This window comes from Staurois parvus, unplaced genomic scaffold, assembly GCF_062004578.1.
Source record: "Staurois parvus isolate SC_StPar_1 unplaced genomic scaffold, SC_StPar_1.0 ptg000215l, whole genome shotgun sequence".
In the NCBI taxonomy this organism is placed as follows: Eukaryota; Metazoa; Chordata; class Amphibia; order Anura; family Ranidae; genus Staurois; species Staurois parvus.
This window is the reverse complement of record NW_028318011.1, coordinates 459,106-472,500: the sequence shown is the minus strand read 5'-3', so window position 1 is coordinate 472,500 and position 13,395 is coordinate 459,106. Positions and strand designations below refer to the sequence as shown.

Below are 13,395 nucleotides of genomic sequence, written 5' to 3'. Positions count from 1 at the left end.
TGTTTTTATTACAAAATATTTTTAAAAATACATTTTTAAATATATTGTATGTCTTTATAAATACAAATCTACATTTTTGGAATGCATTTACAAAAATGTAAAAGTTTATCTGTATCTAGTTTATCTAGTTAAAATGACTTCTTTATAGGTTAAAAAAAATCTGAAATCTGAAGAATATATTTAAAAAATATATATTTTTTAAAATATTTTACATATATTTTGTAATATATAAAAAATGCAGTGTGTGTTTGTATATATATATATATATATATATATACTGCATGTTGAAGTGCATTTTTTATATATTACAGAAAATATATGAAACATATTTTTACAACTATATATTTTTTAAATATATTCTTCAGATTTTTTTAACATATAAAAAAGTAATTTTAACATATACTTTTACATATATTTGTACATGCATTCCAAAAATTTAGATTTGTATTTTTAAAGACATACAGTGTATTTGAAAATGTATTTTTAAAAATATCTTTCATATATTTTGTAGTAAAAACGCATTTCAACATACAGTATATATATATATATACACACATATATATATATATATATATATATATATATATATATATATTTATTTATTGAAATATATGCTGAAATATATTGAATATGGCCAAAATGTTAGTATTTCAAATATATATTTGAGAAGAATATTTTCAAAAATATATTTCAAATATATTTTTCCTCCATATGGTTTCCCTCTTTGAGATTAGGGATTTCTGAGATTATGGACAATGTCAGGATCAGCTGCCAGGCTTCTGTGTTTGAAGGATATATATTGGACACATATGTTTTTTTTCTATACAACTTTCTTCTCTAACTCTCCTTTTCTCTCTATATCAGCCTTTCTCAACTTTTATAACATGGAGGAACCCTTGAAATAATTTTCAGGTCTCCAGGAACCCCTGACAATAATTACTATAATAGCATGGTGGTTAGTAGGAAGAATGCTCCTTACTTTGGTGGTCAGTGGGTAGAATGTTCCTTATTTTCATGGCCAGTGGGAAAAATGCTGCTTACTTTAATAGTCAGTGGAAAGCATGCATTTGACTTTGGTGGTCAGTGGGAAAAATGCGTCTTACATTGTCTTCAGTGGGAATATTGCTCCTTTCATTGTAGACAGCAGGAATAATGTTTTTTACTTCAGTGTTCAGTAGGAAGCAGGGGCGGACTGACCATTTGGAAACTTGGGCACTGTCCGAGGGCCCGGGGTCAGTAGGGGGCCCCATGAGATGCTCCTGGTACCTTTTTCATAGGCTTTTTTGAGTTTGGGCAAGGACACAGGGGCCCCATGATCCCCTATTGCCTGGGTGCCCCATGAGTTGTCAGTTCACCTCTGGTAGGAAGACTGCTTCTAACTCTACGGTCAGTGAGAAAATGCTCCTTACCTTTTTAGTCAGTAGGAAGAATGTTGTTTACATTGCTGTTCAGTAGGAAGAATGTTCATAACTTTGTGGTCAGTGGGGAGAATGCTCCTTAAATTAGTGGTCAGTGAGAAAATTAAGAGTGCCTTCTTACTTTGGTGGCCAGTGGAAAATATGCCCTCCTTACTTTGGTGGTCACTGGGAAGCATGCTCTTTACTTTGATGGTCAGTGGGGAAAATTCCCTCCTTATTTTGGTGGCCAGTGAAAAATATTCCCTTCTTATTTTGGTGATCCATTGGAAGAAAGCCCTCCTTACCTCTGTGGTCAGTGGGAAGAATGTTCTCCTTACGTTTGTGGTCAGTGGGAAAAATGCTCCTTACTTTGGTGGCCAATGGGAAGAATGTTCCGTACTTTGTTGGTCAGTGGGAAGAATGCTCCTTACTTTGGTGCTCAGAGGGAAAAATTCCCTCCTTATCAATATCTCAACATCATTGGTGTCAGTGGATACATATCTGGGAGGAAGAAAATGCTCATTATTCAAGGAACCCCTAACAACGTCTAAGAAAGACTGCTTTATAGTGATACAAATGTTAAAGTATGTTTCTTGCCAAAACTTTTTTCTTTTCGTTTTTATTAAGAGTAAGAAAGGGTTTAAACCTCTAAAAGGTTATCCCATTGAAATAGTTCACATCACTGCTTGTTGCAGTTACAACTGTCAATTACTGAATGTCCCATTGCTTTTCGTGGTCACTTACCTTATTAGTCAGTAGGAAGAATGTTGTTTACTTTGAGTTTCAGTTGGAAGAATGTTCTTAACTTTGTGCACAGTGGGAAGAATTCTCGTTAAATTAGTGGTCAGTAGGAAGAATGCTCCTTACTTTGCAGTCAGGGGGAAGAATGCTCCTTACTCTGGTGGTCACTGGGAAGAATGCTGCTTACTTTGGTGGACAGTGGGATGATTGTCCCCTAATTTTGCGGTCAGTGGGAAGTATTCTTCTTACATTGTTGGTCCATGGGAAGACTGTAGTCAGTGGGAGGAATGCCCTTCTTACGTAGATGGTCATTGGGAAGAATGTTCCTTACTGTGGTGGTCAGTAGGATGCATGCTCCTTACTATGGTGATCAGTGGGAAATATGCCCTCCTCACCAATATCTAATAACATCATTGGCGCCAGTGGATACATATCTGGGAGGCAGAAAATGCTAATTGCTTAAGGAACCCCTAGCAACCTCAGAGGAACACCAATGTTCTAAGGAACCCTACTCATAAAAGGCTTCTTTATAGTGATACAAGTGTTAAAGGATGTTTCTTGTAATTTTTTTTCTTTTCGTTTTTGATACAGTAAGGAAGGGTTTAAACCTCCTAAAAGGCTATTCCATTGAAAATTTCCCATCACTGCCTGTTGCAGTTGCAACTGTTAGATATTGAATGTCCTGTTACCTTTTGTGCATTAACAATGGTCACTAATACAAATAGAGTGGATGACTTTCTTTAGAGGGGATACTGTCAGAAATATATCCTGGCAGGGGAGTTAACACTTCTCCACATTTTCGAAAATGGCAAAAATAACTAAATACACTTTAAAGCCTAACTTCATGCAAAAATATATTTCCGCATGGATGGATATATTACCAGATTAACCAGTAGTTACAGCATTACTGAGATATTATGTAAATAAGTTCCTTTCCAGAGGCTTTTATGTGTGCATTTCCTGTGCAGGGGACCAGACACTTGTGTTGTTATGTATTGCACGGTCACCAGTCTCCTCGACACATTCGTGTAGTTTCTGCATCATCTGGGCTGATGTAATCACATCAATGTGACATTAAGTATGGAAGTGATTAATACAATTAGATGTATTTCCCTCCTTTCTCCACAGTTTGTAAGTTCCACACACCCTAACCTCTAGTAGATCTCTGGCACCCGCTGTATCTATGCTTTGACTGGCTATATGGGCAGTGACAAAGGGGAAAAAGGAACTGCCCTGTAACCACCAACAGCTGTGATTACATTCCCTATGATTCCATATCATGTGAAATAAAGTTGAGTCCAGATATGCAGAAAATGATGTTAGGCATATCCTGCAATCTTCTGGACTTGGCTGCAAAGACTAAAGACAATAATGACAACACTGGAATTTTAAATGCTAGTCATGTATTTAATGTATTGGCAATTGGATTGTATGTTCATAAGAAAAGTATATTGAGAAATTACAAGCCTATCTTGGAGGAATTGAACTCTGGAAGCTGAGCTTAAAAAAGGTTGTAGCAAAGGACAAGTCACCATTGTTGCTTGAGGTCTTCCTCCAGCTGATTCTTATACCATTATGGACTTACTAGCAGTCAGATGCAGCAGTGCCTTAGATCTCACACTGCAGACAAACATCTACGACAAGACCCTCCAAACTACAGCCGGTGGGCCACATCCAGCCTGCTACAAGATTTTATTTGGCCCTCGCTAGGGTCAGTATTGTATCCGTAATGTGCAAAGCTTGAGTATTAAAGTCAGAGAAGAATGCTCATGGTCTCCTCTTCAGTCCCCCATGTGATGGGAAACTCTGATGAAAGGGGGCTCTGATGGCATCTAAAAAGTAAGGGTAATTCTGATGGGGACCCTGATGTAAGGACAGCTTTGATGGGGACCCTGATGTACAGTAAGAGGGCTCTGATGGGAACCCTGATGAAAGGGGGTCTCTGATGGCATCTCAAAAGTAAGGGTAATTCTGATGGGGACCCTGATGTAAGGACAGCTTTGATGGGGACCCTGATGTAAGAGGGCTATGTTGGGAACCTTGATGTAAGGGGGAATCTGATGAAGACCCTGATGTAAGGGGGACTCTAATGGGGATTTTTTTTGTGCCAGCAAATATTTATAAAATCTATGATGTGGTCCTTGTACTGAAAAGTTTGGAGCCCCCTTCATGTATGAAGTTGTCGGCACATTTTCTTTTTCAATAAGATAGACTTTTACTTTTTGAGCTCAGGTCCACTTAAATGCAGAGTAATCCACTTGGCCACTCCCGCAGAACTGCAGTACAGAGGATTCTTAACAGAGAAATAAAGATATACATTTTAAAACCATGTAGAGCCATTTTTTTCTTTTTTTGGATAGTGCAAGAAAGGATTAGGCCTGGTTTAGGTGGGTTATTATTAAATTCTACTTACGGCAACTTTTGACGGAAAGCATATCAAACATGCAGCAAGCAGGACTTCTTTTTACAAGTTTTTTTTCATTGTGCAGATATGAACAGGTTTTAACCCTCTGTCAGATTTTTATTGTGTTATTTCTCACCCTTTCTCACTGTATCCCTTTATCTCAAACAAGTTTTGGTTTCACTTGGGTTTTAGAAAAGATAACTGAAATGACAGAATTTCATTTTCTTAATTCTCAGGATCGTGAATAAGTGATAGTTGATTCTGATCCCTGCAAACACAAACAACAGATCTTGATTCATACAGTAGTATATGATGCGTGTCTTATGACAATGTGCAAAAACAAGCATTTTGCTTCTTGGTGGGCTGTGTTGCTGTTCATTCTTAGCGATGCAAGCGGCCAATGCATCTTTGTTGCTGTGCACCCTTAGCTCACTACTGTGTGTTGTGGTGCACTGATTTACAAATAACTGTTCATCAAATGAATGGGCTTTCTTAACAGGACATGTGTGAAAGTGGTTCTTCAGAAATAAAGAATTAAAGGTCAGCAGCCACAAATATTGTAGCTGCTGACTTTTAATAATATAACACTTACCCGTCCAGGGATAACCACACTTGAGCCGGCTCTTCAGCCTTCTTCAGGCCCATGTTTACATTGGGAATCCGGCTGTGACTGCTTGCAGCTTTCCACTTCCCACTACTAAAGCCCATGGTCAGCTGAAAATGAGTCACAGGAGTTCAGAACTGCACTCCTATGATCAACAGAAGTACAGCCAATGAGCTTTGGCTGTACTTCTCCTTTAAGATACTAATTAAGGAATCACAGTCTGCATTCAAGCATACCAGAAAAGATAAACTTTTTTCTGCAATACATTGTGTAACCAATATCTAATTCATAAGTGAATACAACAAAGCGTTTGGAGTGAAGTGATACTTTTATTGTCTAACTTAAGTTATTCAAGCTTTTCAGATAACTTAGGTCCTTTCTTCAGATTTCATGCATTTCATGTGTAAAGGCTGAAGACATGTTCTATAACTTAAAGTGGTTGTACAGGCTCAAGGTTTTTTACCTTCATGCATTCTCTGCATTAAGGTAAAAAACCTTCTGTGTACAGCAGTGCCCCCAGCCCCCTCAATACATACCTGAGCCCCATTGCGATCCAGTGATGTGCACGACAGCCTCGGCTGTCCCGGGTCTCTCCCTCCTCAATGGCTGAGACAACAAGTGGGAGCCATTGGCTCCCACTGCTGTCAATCACAGCCAGACAGCCAATGAGGAGAGAGGGGGCAGGGCCATGACACGGCTCCATGTGTGAATGGACACACAGGGCAGCGGCTTGGGAACACATCTGCTCGGGTGCCCCCATATCAAGCTGCTTGCTGTGGGGGCACCCGACAGGAAGGAGGAGCCAAGTGAGCCGGAAAGGGACCCGAGATGAAGAGAATCCAGGCTGCTCTGTGCAAAACCTCTGCACACAGTTGGTAAGTATAGACGTGTTTGTTATTTTCCAATTGAAAAAAAAAATGAAAGTAAAGTAGAATTCCAGTTAAAGTCCAACTAATTTTAAACATTTTCCCTCTCCCCTCCTAACATCTGTACATGGGCGGACTGACAACTCATGGGGCCCCCGGGCAATAGGGGATCATGGGGCCCCGGTGTCTTTGCCCAAACTCAAAAAAGCCTATGAAAAAGGTACCAGGGGCATCTCATGGGGCCCCCTACTGACCCGAGTTTCCAAATGGTCAGTCCGCCCCTGCATCTATACCATCAAACCTGTGTAAAACGGGATCTATATACTAACCTATTTTCAGCCTGCTTCAGTCCAGTCATGTGATCCCCTGTATCGGCCAGCAGTGGCAGCAGCAGGGGAATGGATAGTGTGCCTGGGAATGGCTGGGAAAGTCAGGAGTGGTGACATCATCCATAGAGTCCCATGGTGTAGCTGTTGTGGATGGTCCCTCTTCTCCCTGCGGCCACCACTGATTGATATCACGTGACTGTACTGGGCTGTGAATAAGTAAATATACAAATCTTCTTTACACAGGTTAGTTCAGGGGCAGACAACTCATGGGGCCCCCAGGCAATAGGGGATCATGGGGCCCTTGTGTCCTTGCCCAAACTCAAAAAATCCTATGAAAAAGATACCAGGGGCATCTCATGGGGCCCCCTACTGACCCCGGACCCTCGGGCAGTGCCCGAGTTTCCAAATGGTCAGTCTACCCCTGGGTTAGTTAATATGGGTGTTAGGAGGGGGAAGGGAGCATTTTTATGATTATTAGGTTTTTGTTGGAATTGTATTATAAGTTAGCTAATAAATGGTATCACTTAAACGCCAAACTTTCTGCAGTAATCAATGGTTAACACGGTACAAAACTCTACTAGTGCAGAATGAATACAACTAAGATAACCAGTCACAATTATTTGTTTATGTAGAAATCTGAATATCTGGCAGATCTGCACCCTTCGCAGCCACTTTCAGCTACCCAATCCATAGCCTCCTGCTTTCTCAAAATTGCTAACTACTTTTTTTACATTTTCTTCTACCATTTTTTATAGTCTCCCAGCACTTCCTAGGTTTTTGCCTAGACGAGAATGACATGTCACTTGCCTGCATCCTCCTTGGATACTTATGTTATGCATCCCAGGAGCCTGTAGGGTATGCTACTGCACATTTGTCTTGTCCTCAGGGAGCTGGCTGCAAGAACGCAAAGAAGACAGCCATCCTCCTGATGATGTCAAAGATAAAGGTGGCGGTGTGGGACCTGGTTCTCATCAGTGGGCTGGCAGATCCCTACAGAACACTGTGAGATGGCTGACCATGTGAGCAAGTGATTTGTGGTCTCTCCAGCATAAAACGTAAGAGGGGGTGGAATAGGAGGAAAGTAAAGTTCCTTTTTAAGTTATAATTATACAGGCTTACAGAACACCTACATAATAATAGTAATTTAAGAACAGGGTTCAGAGGTCACCAGACGTCTGACAGTTGTTATGTCAACCACCAGGCATGCTCATTGTCTCCCAACTCCTGAGAGTACATAACAAGGTTAAATAATGGAGACCTGTAGTATTTATAATCCTCTTATTTTCTCTTATTTAAAGGGGACTGTTTTTTGCTGAGTAGCCTTTATCCGTCATAGTATAGCTTGTCAGTTTTAGTTTCAAACCTAGAAGAAACAACAGAATAGTGACATTATCATTCAGGTATGGTGTCATTGTCAGTGTGAGAAAATCGGAATCTTGTTCTTGGCTGTGGGTATCTGGACAGTTCTTAAACATTTTTGTAAAGATTGCTGGTAACATTTTGGTATTGTATAGGAATGCTAATTACTGCTTGCAAACGTTGCTGTGGAATTCCCCTTTAGGCCTTGAGACCATAAACAGGATTATTTCTCTGTAGCATCAAAGTAACATACAGTATTTAAATGGACATAATTATTTACAAAGGCATGACATTTTGTTTGAAAAACCACCTTGCAGGAATTAAAATACCACAGTCTTTCATTCTTGGTTACTATGCTCAGCAAGTCAATGGGAGTAGTGAATCTCCTCAACAGGGATATGGACAGTAAATAAAAACTATCACAGGACCAGCGTATTTAATAGTTCACAGAAAAGTCCCTTCATCAGGGCCCAAAATGAGAAGTAATATATGCTGGATTGAATACTAAATACAGGTGAAACTCGAAAAATTAGAATATCGTGCAAAAGTTCATTTATTTCAGTAATGCAACTTAAAAGGTGAAACTAATGTATGAGATAGACTCATTACATGCAAAGCAAGATAGTGTCATAATTGTGATGATTATGGCTTACAGGTCATGAAAATCCCAAATCCACAATCTCAGAAAATTAGAATATTACATGCAATCAATAAAACAAGGATTGTACATAGAACAATATCGGACCTCTGAAAAGTATAAGCATGCATATGTACTCAGTACTTGGTTTGGGCCCCTTTTGCAGCAATTACTGCCTCAATGAGGCGTGGCATGGAAGCTATCAGCCTGTGGCACTGCTGAGGTGTTATGGAAGACCAGGATGCTTCAATTGCGGCCTTCAGCTCTTCTGCATTGTTCGGTCTCATGTCTCTCATCTTTCTCCTGGCAATGCCCCATAGATTCTCTATGGGGTTCAGGTCAGGCGAGTTTGCTGGCCAATCAAGCACAGTAATCCTATGGTCATTGAACCAGGTTTTGGTGCTTTTGGCAGTGTGGGCAAGTGCCAAGTCCTGCTGGAAAACAAAGTCAGCATCCCCATAAAGCTCGTCTGCGGAAGGAAGAATGAAGTGCTCCAAAATCTCCTGGTAGATGGCTGCGTTGACCCTGGACTTAATGAAGCACAGTGGACCAACACCAGCAGATGACATGGCTCCCCAAATCAACACAGACTGTGGAAACTTCATACTGGACTTCAAGCATCTTGCAGTGTGTGCCTCTCCATTCTTCCTCCATACTCTGGGTCCTTGGTTTCCAAATGAGATGCAAAAGTTGAGGACTTTGGACCACTGAGCAACAGACCAGGTCTGTTTTTCTTTAGCCCAGGTAAGACGCTTCTGACGTTGTTTGTTGTTCAGGAGCAGCTTGACAAGAGGAATACGACATTTGAAGCCCATGTCCATGTCTGTGTGTGGTGGCTCTTGATGCACTGACTCCAGCCTCAGTCCACTCCTTGTGAAAGTCCCCAACACTTTTGAATGGTCTTTTCCTGACAATCCTCCCCAGGCTGCGGTCATCCCTGCTGCTTGTGCACCTTTTTCTTCCACACTTTTCCCTTCCACATAACTTTCTATTAATGTGCTTTGATACAGCAGTTTTGGAACATCCAACTTCTTTTGCAATTACCTTTTGAGGCTTTCCCTCCTTATGGAGGGTGTCAATGATGGTTTTCTGCACAACTGTCAGGTCAGCAGTCTTTCCCATGATTGTGATTCCTACTGAACCAGACTGAGAGACCATTTAAAGGCTCAGGAACCCTTTGCAGGTGTTATGGCTTAATTAGCTCATTAGAGTGGGACACTTTGAGCCTAGAATATTGCACCTTTTCACCGTATTCTAATTTTCTGAGATTGTGGATTTGGGGTTTTCATGAGCTGTAAGCCATAATCATCACAATTATGACAAATCACGGCTTGAACTATCTTGCTTTGCATGTAATGAATCTATCTCATATATTAGTTTCACCTTTTAAGTTGCATTACTGAAATAAATGAACTTTTGCACGATATTCTAATTTTTCGAGTTTCACCTGTAATGTTTTTAAACCAGACAATGAAGCACAAAGTCTGGCAACTACTTTTTCATGCAACAGGACGATTCACTTTGGGTGTGGCATTTCAATCTTAGATTGATAATGAATATTCTTTGACATGGGTAAAATGCCAATCAATAATCCAGATTCCCAATCCAATCATTATTATAACTCCTACATCAATAGGATAATCCAACGGTTTTAATGCTTAAAATGTGTCAGAGGGTCTAACATTTTGCCACTTTAAAGTGATTTAGGCATAATCTCTGATGAACAGTGAAGCTTTATCCTTCACTCTGTTCTCATTAAAAGACTTAGGCAGGCTATAGATCAGGTGATTTTCTTTCCTGCAACTACTGGTCCCTACCGCGGAGCTTTTGTGTTCTCCCAGTGCGGGTGTGCAAAGAGCCGTGCCTGCGGAGAGAATACAATGACTATTGCCAGCAGTTATAATCGCATGTAAAAATCCAACATGCTGGTTGTACCCAAATCGATTAATGGATCGACTTGGGTACAATCAGCCTGCCCATAGATGGATTGAATATTGACCAGTCCCTGCTGAACCAGCCAAAATTCGATCCATCTATGGCTGGCTTTACTCTACAAGTAGATAACTTCACCTGCATCTATAGCTCTGGTAAACAAAGTAAAAACAGCCAAAGGCAGCAAGGCAGAGTAGAAAGGAGTAAAAGGTAACTTCAAAAGAACATTTGTTTTATCCTACTATGGACAGTTAGTATATTTATAGAAGAATTCCAGATAAGGATATTTTTACATAGTTATATTCATCTAGCTTGGGCTAATGTAACTATTCATATACTGTACATGTGGGATCCCTCTAAAAGCTGCAAATCACTGTAGTAGACACAGCAACTCCACTGATCTTCACTAGCTTTTGGGTCCTGAGTAGCTGATAGTACCTGTACCGAGCAGGTGACCTCCTGTTCTCATAAGGCAGCAGGGTAGCTGCTCTGCACAGGAGACAACAAAGTGGAGATCGCTGGAGTAGCAGTGCCTTCAGGAATGATTTCCATCTTCTATAGGGATCCCACATATATAGTTACATTGGTTCAAGCTGGATCAATACCTATACCCATGTCCTTCCCTACATTATTCTTTAAAGTGGTATTAAACCCCAAACCAAAAATGTACATACAGTGCATCCAGAAAGTATTCACAGCATATAACTTTTGCCACATTTTGTAATGTTACAACCTTATTCCAAAATGGATTAAATTAATTTTTTTCTTTAACATTCTACAAACAATACCCCATAATGACAACGTGAAAGAAGTTTATTTTCCCTGTCTGACCCCCCTTTAAACTTCCCCCTATTTCTTTAACGCATTTGGGAGACATCATTTTGATTGGCTGGAACAATAATGTCTTCTGTTGTCAACTATTACCTACCTGTTTCCGCTAGTAATGCATAGACAACTGTACTATGACCCTCATTCATATTGGTTTTTTTTTTTTTTTTTTTCATGTTCTTTTGCCATTTCAATGTCCAATGTGCATTAGCAATGTCTCTTTGTTTGTCCCACTCTGATTTATTGTTAATAAAATTGTTTGAACAAGAAAGAAGTTTATTTTGAAATCTTTGCAATTTATTAAGTACAAAAAATGAAAAAAAACTACATGTACATAAGTATTCACAGCCTTTGCTCAATACTTTGATGAAACACCTTTTGCACCAATTACAGCCTCAATTAGTTTTGAGTATGATGCTACAAGCTTGGCACACTTATTTTCTGGCAATTTCTCCCAGATCTCTCCAGAGATGTTGAATCGGCTTCAAGTCTGGGCTCTGGCTGGGCCACTCCAGGACATTCATAGATTTGGCCCGTAGTCACTCCTTTGTTATGTGGGCTGCATGCTTAAGGTCATTGTCCTGTTGAAAGATGAACCGTCACTCCAGTCTAAGGTCCAGAGCGCTCTGGAACAGGTTTTCATCAAGGATGTCTCTGTACGTTGCTGCATTCATCTTTCCTTCAATCCTGACTAGTCTGCCAGTTCCTGCCACTGAAAAACATCCCCACAGCATGATGCTGCCACCACCATGCTTCACTGTAGGGATGGTATTGGCTAGGTGGTGAGCAGTGCCTGGTTTCTTCCAGACATGACGCTTGGCATTCAGGCCAAAGAGTTCAATTTTTGTTTCATCAGATCAGAGAGTTTTGTTTCTCATGGTCTGAGAGTCACTCAGGTGCCTTTTGGCAAACTCCAGGTGGGCTGCCTTTTGCCTTTTACTGAGGAGTGGCTTCCATCTGGCCACTCTACCATACAAGCCTGATTGGGGGAGTGCTGCAGAGATAGTTGTTCTTCTGGAAGGTTCTCCTCTCTCCACAGAGAAATGCTGGAGCTCTTTCAGAGTGACCATCAGGTGCTTGGTTACCTCCCTGGCTAAGGCCCTTCTCCCTCGATTGCTCTAGGAAGATTCCTGGTGGTTCCAAATTTCTTCTATTTAAGAATGGTGGAGGCCACTGTGCTCATTGGGACCTTCAATGCTGCAGAAATTTTTCTGTACCCTTCCCCAGGTCTGTGCCTTGATACAATCCTGTCTTTGAGGTCTACAGACAATTCCTTGGACTTCATGGCTTGGTTTGTGCTCTGACATACACTGGTAACTGTGGGACCTTATATAGACAGGTTTATACCTTCCTAATCATGTCCAATCAACTGAATTTCCCACAGGTGGACTCCAATCAAGTTGTGGAAACATCTCAAGGAGGATCAGTGGGAACAGGATGCGTCAGAGCTCAATTTTGAGTGCCATAGCAAAGGCTGTGAATACTTATGTACATGTGTTTTTTTTTTAATAAATTGCAAAGATTTCAAAATTAACTTCTTTCATGTTGTCATTATGGGGTAGTGTTTGTAAAATGTTGAGGGGAAAAATGAATTTAATCCATTTTGGAATAAGTCTGTAACATAACAAAATGTGGTAAAAGTTAAGTGTTGTGAACAGGGGCGGACTGACCATTGGAGAACTCAGGCATGAAATGCCCCTGGTACCTTTTATAGGCTTTTTTTGAGTGTGGGCAGGAACACAGGGGCCCCATGATCCCCTATTGCCTGGGGGCCCCATGAGTTGTCATTCCGCCCCTGGTTGTGAATACTTTCTGGATGCACTGTATTGCAGCTTATCAATCATTAGATAGAGTGGCTGTATTAGTTTTCTTTTTTTAAGGATTTTTCTTCTATTTTCACTGGGTCATCTGGCCAGTAACACTTTTCCTGTATTAGAGTGCCTCCACTCTGGATGAAGGAGCACAGGGGGCACCTTTGGACAGCATAATTGTTGGTCTGGGAGAAAGGGGAGTGTTAGATGTACTAGCAGATTCAGATATACTAACAAATTGAAGATAAGCCCCAGCTAATACTCTGTAAGCAGTTACTGCAAACTGTTTTTTTTTCTTTTGGGATAAAGATTGTACATAAATAAAAGCTGATCATTGTAAACACCACTGTCAGTGGTAAACAGTTTGTCTCATCCCTGGAAATCAATACATCTACAGGAGAGCTTGTTCTTTAGAAAAAAAAACAGACTTACTGGCCAGATTACCAGATGAAAATAGAAGAAAGAAAGCCTAAAAAGGAAAATGAAT

The 13,395-nt window shown here is 40.4% G+C and overlaps 1 protein-coding gene across 1 annotated transcript in view; it reads left to right on the top strand.

Annotated features, from left to right (window-relative positions):
• The window catches only part of RASEF (RAS and EF-hand domain containing), a 155,088-nt gene that overhangs the window by 1,055 nt on the left and 140,638 nt on the right, over positions 1 to 13,395 (top strand). The gene's annotated exons all lie outside the window — the stretch shown is intronic.